Consider the following 14,147-nt stretch of genomic DNA (forward strand, 5'->3'; position numbering starts at 1 on the left):
GGTAAGCCTGTATTCAAAATGGAAACCTCTTAAGGAGATGGGAATACCAGACCAAACTTACCTGTCTTCTGAGAAACCTGTATGCAGTTCTAAAAGCAACAGTTATAAGCAGACAAGGCACAATAAGCTGGTTCAAAATTAGTGAAGGAGTCCGTCAAGGCTGAATATTGTCACCCTGCTGATTTGACTTATACTCAGAGCATGTCATGCAAAATGCTGGACAGGATGAGTCCTAAGAGCTGGAATCAAGATTTCTGGGATAAATATCAACAACCTCAAATACGTGAATGATGCTACTCTAATGGCAGAAAGTGAAGAGGAACTAAAGAGCCTCTTGATGAGGGTGAAAGAGGAGAGTGAAAAAACTGGCTTAAAACTCAATATCAAAAAAGCTAAGATCATGGCATCTGATCCCATGGCTTACATGGCAAATAGAAGGGGGAAATATGGAAGCAGTGACAGATTCCCTCTTCTTGGGCTCTAAAATCACTGTGGATGGTGACTGCAGCCATGAAATTAGAAGACGATTGCTTCTTGGCAGGAAAGCTATGACAAACCTAAACAGCATGTTAAAAGCAAAAACATCACTTTGCTGACAGAGTTCTGTATAGTCAAGGCTACACTCTTTCCAGTAGTGATGTATGCATGTAAGAGTTTGACAGACAATAAAGAATGCAGAGTGCTGAAGAACCGATGTTTTCAAACTGCTGTGCTGAGAAGACTCTTGAGAGTCCCTTGGACAGCAAGGAGATCAAACCAGTCAACCTTAAAGGAAATCAACCCCAAATACTCTTTGGAAGGACTGATGCTGAACCTGAAGCTCCAATACTTTGGGCATCTAATGTGAATTGCTGATTCATTGGAAAAGACCCTGATGCTGGGAAATATTGAAGGCAGAAGAAAAAGAGGCTTACAGAGGATGAGATGGTTGGATGGCATCACCAATTCAGTGGGCAAGAACTTGGGAAAATTCTAGGAGATGGTAAGGGACAGAGAAGTCTGGTGTGCTAGAGTCTATGGAGTCACAAAGAGTCAGACATGACCTGGCAACTGAACAACAACAGCAGTTTTATACAAGTTGTAGAATCTTTTTTTGTTGTTTTGTTAAAAGTGCCTTGGAATTTTGAAAGAGACTGCAGTGAATATGTAGATAGCTTTGGGTAGTATGAATGGATTAACAATATTAATTCTTGCAGTCAATAAATATGAAATATATTTCCTTTGTGTCTTTTAAACATTTCTTTCATGAGTGTCTTGAATGTTTTCATACATAGATCTTTCAACACCTTGCTTAAATTTATTTCTAAGTATTTTATTTTTTTGATGCAATTGTAAATGGGATTATTTGTATTTCTGTAATTTGTTTTTGTGTATGGATAGGGAACTGAGTTTTATATATTCAAATACAGTATACAAAATGCATGCTATTTTTTACAGAATAGGCAATTTTCCCCCCAAATAAGACATACAGAATGCCCAAGATGTATATGACAAGATGCTCAACATCATTATCAGGGAAGTGCAAATCAAAAGTACAACATACACCACCTCATTCCTGTTTACATGTCTTTTACCAAAAAGTAAGAAATAAGTTTGATTGAGGATGTGTAGAAAATGGAGGTCTTAATGTATTATTGGTAGGAATGTATATTGGTGCAACTCCCAAGAAATACCTTCTGGAATTTTCTCACGAAATTTCAAAAAGAACTGTTATGTGGCCATTAACTCCACTTCTGGATATACTCAAAGAAATTAAATAATTATCTCAAAGAGAAATCTGTAGTCCCATGTTCATTGCATCAATATTCCAGTAGCCTAGAAACAACCTATTATAGAAACAATCTAAGTATCTGTCAACAGGTGAAGAGATTAAAACAATGCAATGTGACATATATATGTGTATTTTATTTGGCCATTAAAAAAGAAAGAAATTCTTCCATATGTGGCAGTATAGATGAAACTGGAGGGCCTTATGCTAAGTGAAATAAGTTAGAGAAAGACAGATAGTGTATGATCTCAATTGTAAGGAATTTAAAAAAAAATTGGAACTCAGAAACAGAGTAGGATAGTGATTGTCAAGGCTTGGAGAGTGGGGGAAATATGGACTGAATTGTAAAAGGTTATACATTATAACATATGAATATTGTAAGGTCTGAGGATCTAATGTATAGCATGATGACTATAACTGATAAAATTGTGTTGCATAATTGATGCTCTCTAAGAGAGTGGAACTTGCCTGTGTTCTCTTCAAGAAGTAGAAGGTAAACATGTCAGATGATAGGTATGTTACTTAAGTTAATAGAAAGGGAAAATCTTTTCTAATATATATGTAAATGAGGGTCAGCATTATGGCAGAGGGGTAGGTGGAAATGGCAAGTATACTGGAGTGGGTTGCCATTTCCTCCTCCAGCAAAGCTTCCTGACCTAGGGATTGAACCATCTCCTGTGTCTCTTGCATTGCAGGCAGATTCTTTAGCTACTGAGCCATCAGGGAAGTCCTAACAAAACTACCTTATGACCTAGAAATTCTACTATTGGGCATATACCCTGAGAAAACCATAATTCAAAAAGACACGTGTACCACAAAATTCATTGCAACAGTGTTTACAATAGCCAGGGCATGGAAGCAATCTAGATGTGCACTGAGAGAGGAATGGATAAAGAAGTTGTGGTACATTTATACAACAGAATTTTAATTAACCTTAAAAAGAAGCGAATTTGGGTCACTTGAGCTGAGGTGGATGAACCTACAGCCTGTTATGGAGAGTGAAATAAGTCAGAAAGAGAAAACCAAATGTTGTATATTACTGCGTATATATGGAATCTAGAAAAATAGCACTGATTAACCTGTTTTCAGGGCAGGAAGAGAGACACAGACAGAGAACAGGCTTGTGGATACAATGCGGGAAGGAGAGGGCAAGTTGAATTGAGACAGTAGCATTGAAACACAGTACATTACCATATGTAAAATATTAACAGATAGCTAGTGGGCAGTGGCTGTATGACACAGGAAGCTTACCCCATTCTGTGTGACCACCTGGAGAAGTGGGATGAGGTGCATGGTGGGCGGATTTAAGAGGGAGGGGATATATGTATACTTATGGCTGATTCACATCATTGTACAGCAGAAACCAACACATTGTAAAGAAATTATACTCCAATTAAAAGTAAATTTAAAATATAATATATACATCTATCAAATTCTCATGGTATATACTTTAAATATTTTGCAGTTTTATTTGCCAATTCTGCTTCAAACAATACTCTGCTTGCTAGTCACTATTCATGACATTTGATTTATACATGTTGTTGTTGACATAAGAAAAAGAAAAACTTTGCAGTATCTACTGAGAAAGGCAAGATGGAGACTTTTTCGATGCTTAAATACCACTTAAGCAAAAGGATTAATAATTAAGTATTTATCAGTGGATGAATAACCCCTCAGCCTCTGGCCTCACTTTTAACTGGACCCTGCTTCTCCTCTTCCTAGTGCTTTGGTAGTATCCTTATCTTTGAGGGCAAATTTAACAAGTCAGCTTCCATACAAATGTTATAAGTGGGTGCTTAGTCCCCTGAGGTGACAAAGTCCCTTATCACTTGATGCTTCTTGTGTGAAATAAAAGCCTCCCCCTGAATCATTTGTGTTTTTAAAGTAGATCCAAAAGGCTGAGAGTAGGTAGCTCTGAGGGAGAGGTTTTGTTTTCCAAGCTGGACTCCTCTTGTCAGGACTAGGTCAGTGGTGTATGAAATTTTTCAGGCTGCTTGAGCAGCAGTTGCTGTCTTATGCTTGTATACATATGCCCATCTCACACACACACACACACACACACACACACACACTAAATGACTGGCACGCAAAAGAAAGTCAGGTTCCCATTTTCCTAAAATGGGACTAAAGATAAAGAACTTAGACTTATCTTGTTGCCCTAATTCTCTTCATTTCAGAGTAATATGTGAATGAAAAAAGTGAAAATCCCACACAAAACCTTCAAATCAGAGGAGAATTTTAACTTTCCTTCTTAATTTTCTTAAAAATATTCAAATAAATATAAATATATAGATATCAATATATTCATAAAGATATACATAACGGGTAGCTGAAGGATCTTCTAACAAGGATGTCATTAACTTTGATGTGGAAGGTCTGTGACAGTGTTTATGATGACAGGTCACTGAAAGGTTTGACATTTTTCATGTGGCTGAAATATATTTTTTTCTAAACACTTAAGATCATAAAGCCTTTGTGGGGATACATGGAAAAACCGAGAAACTTGTTCTTGTTTTGCTATCACCACCTCTGATTTTTGAACCTCTGGGGGTGTCTTATAAACAGAAGTCTCATCTGTAATGGCTGCTGTTAAAATGTCCATGTCCTGCATTTGAAAAAATATTTTTATTATTTGTTACCATAATAGCTGGAATTTTTGACTTTTCCATTCAGTAGGAAATTTTACATTTTTAAATCTGAGTGTTTGTATTAAAGTTATAGGGACTTTGCATAAGAGTTTTAAAAAATTAATGCCTTGATCAAATTTTGGAACTAGAAAATAGGATTGGGGTGACCTGATTTCTCTCAGTACTTTTGCTTGGTTACAGAGTGGGACCACATCAGATGGTGACCATTCTGCTCCTTGTACAATTCCTAGGAAGTCAGTCCACAGTCTCCTTTTTTTTTTTTAATTTTATTTTTATTAGTTGAAGGCTAATTACTTTACAATATTGTAGTGGTTTTTGTCATATATTGACATGAATCAGCCATGGATTTAATGATTCATCCACCCCAGGACTCAACAACCCAGATTGTTGAAATTTCTTATTATATATGCCTTGAAGCTTGAACTCATTCCATGTTTTGTTTTCAATTTTCGATGGAATTTGAAACCTCTCTAGTCTCATAATTTCTAATACACTTTGATTAGATTATTAAATGATCTTGAACATAATTTTCTAAAGGTAAGCAATCTTAAGCATTTAGCATTTCTCACATCTTCCTTTGCACTCTATTGTATATTTTGGCATATAAATAAATAATCATGACTGAAATTGTTTCAAAGCTTCATAATTTACAAAGCAATTTTTATATCCATGCTGATCTTAGTCTCATTGTGATAAACAAGGAGACAAGGGTTTCATGCACTTAGGGAAGAAAGAAATGGAAGGAAGGAAGGAAGGAAGTTAAGGTGATGTGTAATGACAGGTTGAATAGAGCAGGAAATGGATGTAAGAACATGAAATAATGGAATGCTTACATATTTCAGTGGCCAAAGTATGTAAGATAGATGGGTCTGCCAAGAACAGTTGCCCTTTTCTGATTTACTAATTTTTGAAGCAAAATCAAAGCCTCATATTTTTTTGCAGACTCTTGCCTTATTGAATCCCATCCTGACAAAGTTGGCACACAGATGCTCCTCACACAGGTGTGTACACAGACCTTGACAAGTGAAATGAGCCAATTACATTGTGGCTACCAATCGCTCTTTGGTCTGCCCCTTGTTCCCTCCAAGTTTCTGTACTCTTTCTGCATATTCTACCGGGTAGGATGTGGGAAAGGGGTAGGTCAAACACACACATTAAAAGTTGTAGGGATAAAGTTGACTCCATTACAAATTAAAGTTATACTGCTGGTTCAGCAGTAAAGAACCCACCTGCCAATGCAGGAGACCCGGGGTCAATTTCCTGAGTGGTAAAGATCCCCTGGACAAAGAAATGGCAACTCATTCCAGTATTCATGCCAGGGAAATCCCACGGACAGAGGAGCCTGGTGTTATGGCCCATAGGGTTGTAAAAGAATCAGGCACAAATTAGTGACTAAATAACGAAATCAGGGAAGTCTTTCTGCCATCATTCCCTCTTTCTGGCCACTGCTGAATATGATTTAAAAACTGGAGATTTGGAGTTGTAATTGAAAATCAGAAATATATATTACTTTTCCAATTGAAGGAGGAATCCATAAACTCAGTCCATGAATGTTTAAAATCTTAGAACTTCATTAAGTTGTGATGACTACAGTGAGACAGTCAAGGTTGAGAAACAGAAGCTCAGCCTTCTCTCCTCAACAAGACAGCTGCCAGATGACGCTGTGCTCTGAGCTTGTTCCCTTGGCCTCTGTCCTGTTTGTCTCCTGCATGCAGAGCAAGAAAACTTAAAAAGCTATTAGGGTTTGGGGGGCTCAGATACCCAATGGCAAAAATTTTCCCCAATCCCACAAAGAAAATAACCCTTTTTTTTTTTTTGGAAACTTTAAGGAAAGATTTATGGATCTTCAGATTTATAAAACCACCTGGTGCTTCATAGTTTGCAGGCTGGTTGCTTTCAGAGTTTAAGTTTGTACTGGCCACACCACTATTACTACCACTTCCTCCTTCTTGAAGAGTTCAAATTAGTTTCTACATTGATACCTAAGAAGCTAGTTTTTTTAAACTTATTGGACAACTTGTAAAAATCAGTAGGATTTAGGAGAATGTACCTGTTGCTTTTTAAGGGTAGTTTTACTGTTTGTCCCTTGCTGCATTTAGGAGTCCAGTTGGTGACCTCTGAGTTTCCACTTAGCTTAGCTTCTTTATGGAAGTAATTTGGGCTTTGTTTTAGCAGTTTGTGACCTTTGACCCCTCTCAGTAACGTGTTTATGCTGAGGAGGACTGAAAAGAGCTTCGAGATGGGATATTTCCAACCTCTTCCAAGCTAGAGTAGTCTTCATCTCAGCAGAGCAAACCCTTATATAGAAATGGTTTCCAGCCTCTATAGAGTGTTCTGGTGGAGCAAGTCAGACTAAAGCCTTGATATTTGAAAACTGCACATTCACATTGCAGAAGAATAACAAAAAATTGTTATACAAGTCAATAATATCATTTTAAAGTATCTCAAGTGTGTTCTCAATTTCAAATGAAAACGGAGAACATGAGAATAGGATATGTAAATTTTCTCTGACTAATTCTATTTGTAAGGGACTTGAAATCTCAACTATCCCTTCATTGTTAATGACAGGTCCCCAAGGACTCTGGGTGTAGGGCAATCTGCTTATTAATTGCCTGTACCTGTGATAATCTTGTACACTTAGATTACAAGTGTGACAAACTTTTATCCACCTCACACCTTTGGAATGCAAATTAGTTACACTTCATTAAAGGAATAGCATTTTAGGGAAGAATATAAAATGTGAAACAGAGATAATGTGGATTAGCCCTTTACATACTTTTAGTCCCAGAAAATCAATTGTATTCATAGGATTTCTTTCTGTTGTTGTTATAGTATTTGTTGAGTACCCATTTTATGGGTGTCTGTCATTCTCCTAGGTACAGTATAATTGTATCTTTAGATTACACAACATTTTAGGCATAGGGCTCTTTATTTATTTATTTTTTTTCTTTGTATGTTCAACATGCTTGATGATAACATTAGAAAAAGTCTTCTGGGTGCATCTATCCATGCAAACGTTTTAGCATATTATATTGGTACTTACTTGACATATGTATCTTGCATACATTATCTGATTTGCTAGAAACTAAATATTAACCATATTGTGATGAAAATTAACTCCCTGACAACTCTTCCTTTCCCCACATTCTTTCCTGAAATGATGATGTTGAACTATAATATTGTGGAAGTCTATGTTCAGAATGTACAGCTCAAAACATGAGACTCAGAGATTGAATCTTGAGGTCTGTTCTGTTCCTTAACTTTGCCTTAACCCATTAGACATTATGTCAGTGGTTAGACAAATCAATATTTTTCCTTTCACAACAGTAGCTCTTATTTTGCTTCTCAACCTCTGATACATCTACTTGTTTGCATCCTCTTTCCAACACAGTGCTAACATGTCAAAGTTCATATGTAGACTGAGATGAAAACTGAATTGCCGATCTTAAATGATACTACAGAGTCATTTGTTTGGAAAATGGGGAGACTCCAGATTGAGCAGATATGATACACAGATATTTGTCTAAACTGGTTCTGGATCTGACTGATCTGTGACTGACTCTGTGACTGACCAGACCTGCATTTCATTTCTACTTAAACTTCGAAAGTGCTTGGGAGATTTTGACCAGGTTCTTTAGAGTTTACTTTTAGTTAATTCCCTTAGACTCAGTTTATAGACTAAGGGGAACCTCCCAACACTTTTGCAGAGTGAAACTGTATCCTCTAAAATGGCTACTTCTCATATTGCTCAATGACTGATTGGTGTAACAAAGCAGGCTGCCTTGGGCTGTTTTCTTTCCTACTGTTTTGTAGTCAGTAGAAAAGAAAAGGGTTCTGAGAGCCGCAGCTGTGACGCGCAGGAGCCTGGCGGCTGCCATGGCGCATAATCATGGTAGAGAGGAGCTATCCTGGGCCTGAGGCCCAGGGCAGGGGTGGTGGTCAAGAGGAGCTAACCCACATCATAGGTAATGAGCAGTGACTGTGCTTTGCTGGAGCGGCCCTGAAGATACCCCACATCCAAGGTAAGAGAAACCCAAGTAAGACGGTAGGTACTGAGAGAGGGGATCAGAGGGCAGACAGACTGAAACTACAGTCACAGACAACTAGCCAATCTGATCGCATGGACCACAGCTTTGTGTAACTCAATGAAACTAAGCCATGCTGTGTGGGGCCACCCAAGACAGCCGGGTCATGGTGGAGAGGTCTGACAGAATGTGGTCCACTGGAGAAGCGAATGGCAAACCACTTCAGTATTCTTGCCTAGAGAACCCCATGAAAGTATGAAAAGGCAAAAAGATAAGACACTGAGAGATGAACTCCACAGGTTGGCAGGTGCCCAAAATGCTACTGGAGATCAGTGGAGAAATAACTCCAGAAAGAATAAAGGGATGGAGCCAAAGCCAAAACAACACCGAGTTGTAAATGGGACTGTGATGGAAGCAAGGTTCGATGCTGTAAAGAGCAATATTGCATGGGAACCTGGAATGTTAGGTCCATGAATCAAGGCAAATTGGAAGTGGTCAAACAGGAGATGGCAAAGGTGAATGTCAACATTCTAGGAATCAGTGAACTAAGATGGACTGGAATGGGTGAATTCAACTCAGATGACCATTATATCTACTACTGTGGGCAGGAATCCCGTAGAGGAAATGGAGTAGCCATCATGGTCAACAAAAGAGTCTGAAATGCAGTACTTGGATGCAATCTCAAAAATGACAGAATGATCTCTGTTCGTTTCCAAGGCAAACCATTCAATATCATGGTAATCCAAGCCTATGCCCCAACCAATAACACTGAAGAAGCTGAAGTTGAACAGTTCTATGAAGACCTACAAGACCTTTTAGGACTAACACCCTAAAAAGATGTCCTTTTCACTATAGGGGACTGGAATGCAAAAGTAGGAAGTCAAGAAACACCTGGACTAACAGGCAAATTTGGCCTTGGAGTACAGAATGAACCTGGGCAAAGGATCATAGAGTTTTGCCAAGAGAATGCACTGGTCATAGCAAACACCCTCTTCCAACAACACAAGGGGAGTCTCTACACATGGACATCACCAGATGGTCGAGACCAAAATCTGATTGACTATATTCTTTGCAGACAAAGATGAAAAAGCTCTATATAGTCAGCAAAAACAAGACCTGGAGCTGAGTGTGGCTCAGATCATGAACTCCTTATTGCCAAATTCAGACTGAAATTGAAGAAAGTGGAGAAAACCAATAGACCATTCAGGTATGACCTAAATCAAATCCCTTTTGACTGTACAGTGGAAGTGAGAAATAGAGTTAAGGGACTAGATCTGATAGAGTGCCTGATGAACTATGGATGGAGGTACATGGCATTGTACATGGGACAGGGATCAAGACCATCCCCAAGAAAAAGAAATGCAAAAAAGCAAAATGGCTGTCTGAGGAGGCCTTACAAATAGCTGTGAAAAGAAGGGAAGTGAAAAGCAAAGGAGAAAAAGAAAGATATACCCATTTGAATGCACAGTTCCAAAGAAGAGCAATGAGAGATAAGAAACCTTCGTCAGGGAACAATGCAAAGAAATAGAGGAAAACAATAGAATGGAAAATACTAGAGATCTCTTCAAGAAAATTAGAGATACCAAGGGAATATTTCATGCAAAGATGGGCTCAATAAAGGACAGAAATGATAGGGACCTAACAGAAGCAGAAGTCATCAAGAAGAGGTGGTAAGAATACACAGAAGAATTGTACAAAACATATCTTCACGACCCAGATAATCACGATGGTGTGATCACTCACCTAGAGCCAGACTTCCTGGAATGTGAAGTCAAGTGGGCCTTAGGAAGTATCACTATGAACAAAGCTAGTTGAGGTGATGGGATTCCAGTTGAGCTATTTCAAATCCTAAAAGATGACACTGTGAAAGTGCTGCACTCAATGCCAGCAAATTTGGACAACTCAGCATTGGCCACATGACTGGAAAAGGTCAGTTTGTACTCCAGTCCCAAGGAACGGCAATGCCAAAGAATGCTCAACCTACCGCACAATTGCACTCACCTCACACACTAGTAAAGTAATGCTTAAAATTCTCCAAGCTGGGCTTCAACAATATGTGAACTGTGAACTTCCAGATGTTCAAGCTGGATTTAGAAAAGGCAGTGGAACCAGAGATTAAATTGCCAATATCAGCTGGATCATCAAAAAAGGAGAGCATTCCAGAAAAACATCTATTTCTGCTTTATTGACTATGCCAAAGCCTTTGACTGTGAGGATCATAATAAACTGTGGAAAATTCTGAAAGAGATGGGAATACCAGACCACCTAACCTGCCTCTTAAGAAACCTGTATGCAGGTCAGGAAGCAACAATTAGAACTGAACATGGACCAACAGACTGGTTCCAAATAGGAAAAGGAGTACATCAAGACTGTATATTGTCACCCTGCTTGTTTAACTTATATGCAGAGTACATCATGAGAAACACAGGGCTGGAGGAAGCACAAACTGGAATCAAGATTGCCAGGAGAAATATCAATAACCTCAGATATGAAGATAACACCACCCTCATGGAAGAAAGTGAAGAAGAACTAAAGAGCCTCTTAATGAAAATGAAAGAGGAGAGTGAAAAGTTGGCTTAAAGTTCAACATTCTGAAAACTAAGATCATGGCATCCGGTCCCATCACTTCATGGCAAATAGATGGGGAAACAGTAGAGAAGGTGGCTGACTGTGTTTTTCTGGGCTCCAAGATTGCTGCAGATGGTGATTTCAGCCATGAAATTAAAAGACACTACTTGGAGGGAAATTTATGACCAGCCTAGACAGCATATTAAAAAGCAGAGACATTATTTTGTCAACAAAGGTCCATCTAGTCAAGGCTATGGTTTTTCCAGTGGTCATGTATGGATATGAGAGTTGGATAATAAAGAAAGCTGAGTGCTAAAGAATTGATGCTTTTGAACTGTGGTGTTGGAGAAGACTCTTGAGAGTCCCTTGGACTGCAAGGAAATCCAACCAGTCTATTGTAAAAGAGATCAGTCCTGAGTGTTCATTGGAAGGACTGATGTTGAAGCTGAAACACCAATACTTTGGCCACCTGATGCGAAGAGCTGACTCATTTGGTAAGACTGTGAAGCTGGTAAAGTTTGAGTGAAGGAGGAGAAGGGGACAACAGAGGATGAGATAGCTGGACAACATTACCATCTTAATGGATATGGGTTTGGGTAGACTCCGGGAGTTGGTGATGGACAGGGAGGCCTGGCGTGCTGTGGTTCATGGGATCCTAAAGAGTCATACATGACTGAGCAATTGAACTGAACTGAACTGACGCATAGTTGAGTGAATACACAGCTAGAGGCTAAAGATTTTAGAGTCACCTTTTGCTTACTCACTTCTCCTTTCCTGTCCTCATATCACATCTGTCACCAGATTTCTCAGACATTTCCTCCTGAGACTGGGTGTTTCCACCTACCTCTGATGTGAAATGCACTGAAAATATTTTTGAGCTTTGACAGACATATATTTTGATTTTCGACAGTTAGTTTTTCTAACTATAAGCACCAAATAAATTCTGACATGGGGATTACCGACCTCATGTCTACCAACTGGGGTTGATCCATAGTTGCCATCACCATTTAGAAAAGTACATTTGAAAATATCACATGATGTGAGTTTCTGTTGCAAATTTTGGGAATCTTCAATCCATCTGTTGTCATAACTGAGAAATTTAGAAAATGTCTGAAACTGTATATATGCAATTTTATATACTGTTTTACATATAGGTATAATTTATATGTATATAAACTTAAATATGCATATATATATATATATATATATCAAAGGTTATTTGTATTAAATATTTTTACCTTTATCAAGAAAGGACAAAACAAATTCAGTCTTTCATGTTATTGTGTTTGGTCTTTCCTCTTAACCTTCTCAATCAAGTTCTAGTTTGCATTCTAAATTGAGTGATTCCACACCGTTTGTTTTCTCCCCAAGCTTATTAAATACTTCATCATTGGGTCATCTTCATGTATTTTCTGACCTCTAAATTTCACCAGAGTGAACCCAAACTTTATATCAAAATCTCATAAGAGTCTGCTAGACTTCACCTCTTGATCATTTGTTTGAGATTTTTATACAAATGACACATTTCTGGGTATGTAGGCACATCAGTTCATTTTAGTTCCTCAGTCATGTCTGACTCTTTGCGATACCATGAATCACAGCATGCCAGGCCTCTCTGTCCATCACCAACTTCCAGAGTTTACTCAAACTCATGTCCATTGAGCCAGTGATGCCATCCAGCCATCTCATCCTCTGTTGTCCCCTTCTCCTCCTGCCCCCAATCCCTCCCAGCATCAGGGTCTTTTCCAATGAGTCAACTCTTCACATGAGGTGGCCAAAGTATTGGAGTTTCAGCTTCAGCATCAGTCCTTCCAATGAATACCCAGGACTGATCTCCTTTAGGCACATATATCCATGCTTTTCTACAATATTATGGCAAAAGCCTTGGTCAGTGGTTTTCACAGGGAGTGGTGAAGCTATATTTTTAGTATTAGAGTTACCCTGGGGCCTGGGTAAAATGCAGATTGCAGAAAAGAAGACATGACCATTCCAAGAAATTTGGCCTTTGACTAAGAAATATATCCTAATGAGTCTCTGGCTGAATTTCCACAGTGATTCTTAGCGCAATAAAACTGACAACCATGAGTTTTTTGGAAATGTTTACACTGTAGTTTCTTAACCACATGTGAACACCATCGAAGCATTTATAAGTAATCTTTGGATTCTCAAAGTTCACAAACATTTGTCTGACCTTGAAAAAGGCCACAGGGAGAGTATATGGAATTCCAAATCTGGAATAACTGAATTAAATGAGATAATGTATGTGATAATTCTCTGTGACTTGTAACTACAAGACTAATGTTGATCATTGGTATGTACAGTTTGATTATTTTCTTTAGGTTCCATGGAATAAGATTTCAGTTAGGTCAGATTATTTCGTTTCTGTATGTGTCATAGTGAAACATAAATTGAATTAGGTTCAGATAACTGATTCTGTTCTTGCTTTGGTATACCAGTTGTTTCTTAGTTCTACATTTCTTCTACCCTTATTTCTAGGGAATGTTTCTTTCCTCTGCTTTCTGTCTGTCTCTTTCTCTTAGAAGTCATCCATTTCCCACCTGAGTCTATGTCTTGAGGGTGGGGGTGACCCTATTTCCTCACTCCAGGGATGGCCCACTGTCTTGATTTGAGCACTCAGGATTCACTTAATTTGTTCATGGTGGGCTTGTGAGTAGTGCTAATTAACTATACTTGCCTCTGGGACTTTGCTAGAACTTTTGGGATGAGTAAAGATACAGCTTCTAGTAGTTGCATTTTCTGTTCTGTGGGGACAGCCTGCCTGTCAACCTGGAGCTAAGGAGAGGGATGGAGAAAAGAGACACATTCCTGATAATAAAGGTTGGACTCTGCCTCCTCCCATTCTCCAATTCAGCCCCACTGAACTTCCCTGCTCTGTGGTCCAAAGAACATCTCCATCTTTTCATCTGTTTAATTTGCTTCAGAGAAGCTTCTGTTCCTGGCAATGGAATGTTCTGGTTTCTTCCCACTGTCATTCACTGGCTGGCTAGTGGTTGTGTTACCTTGAACTTGACAGCCGTGTTTCCTCAGGTTCAGTGTTTTCATGTGTAAAATTAAATTGTAGCATTTAGAAATCAAAAAAAAGTATACAGAATTGAAAATACTTCAGGAGTGTTATTA

Source organism: Dama dama, chromosome 7 (genome assembly GCF_033118175.1).
Source record: "Dama dama isolate Ldn47 chromosome 7, ASM3311817v1, whole genome shotgun sequence".
Classification (NCBI taxonomy): Eukaryota; Metazoa; Chordata; class Mammalia; order Artiodactyla; family Cervidae; genus Dama; species Dama dama.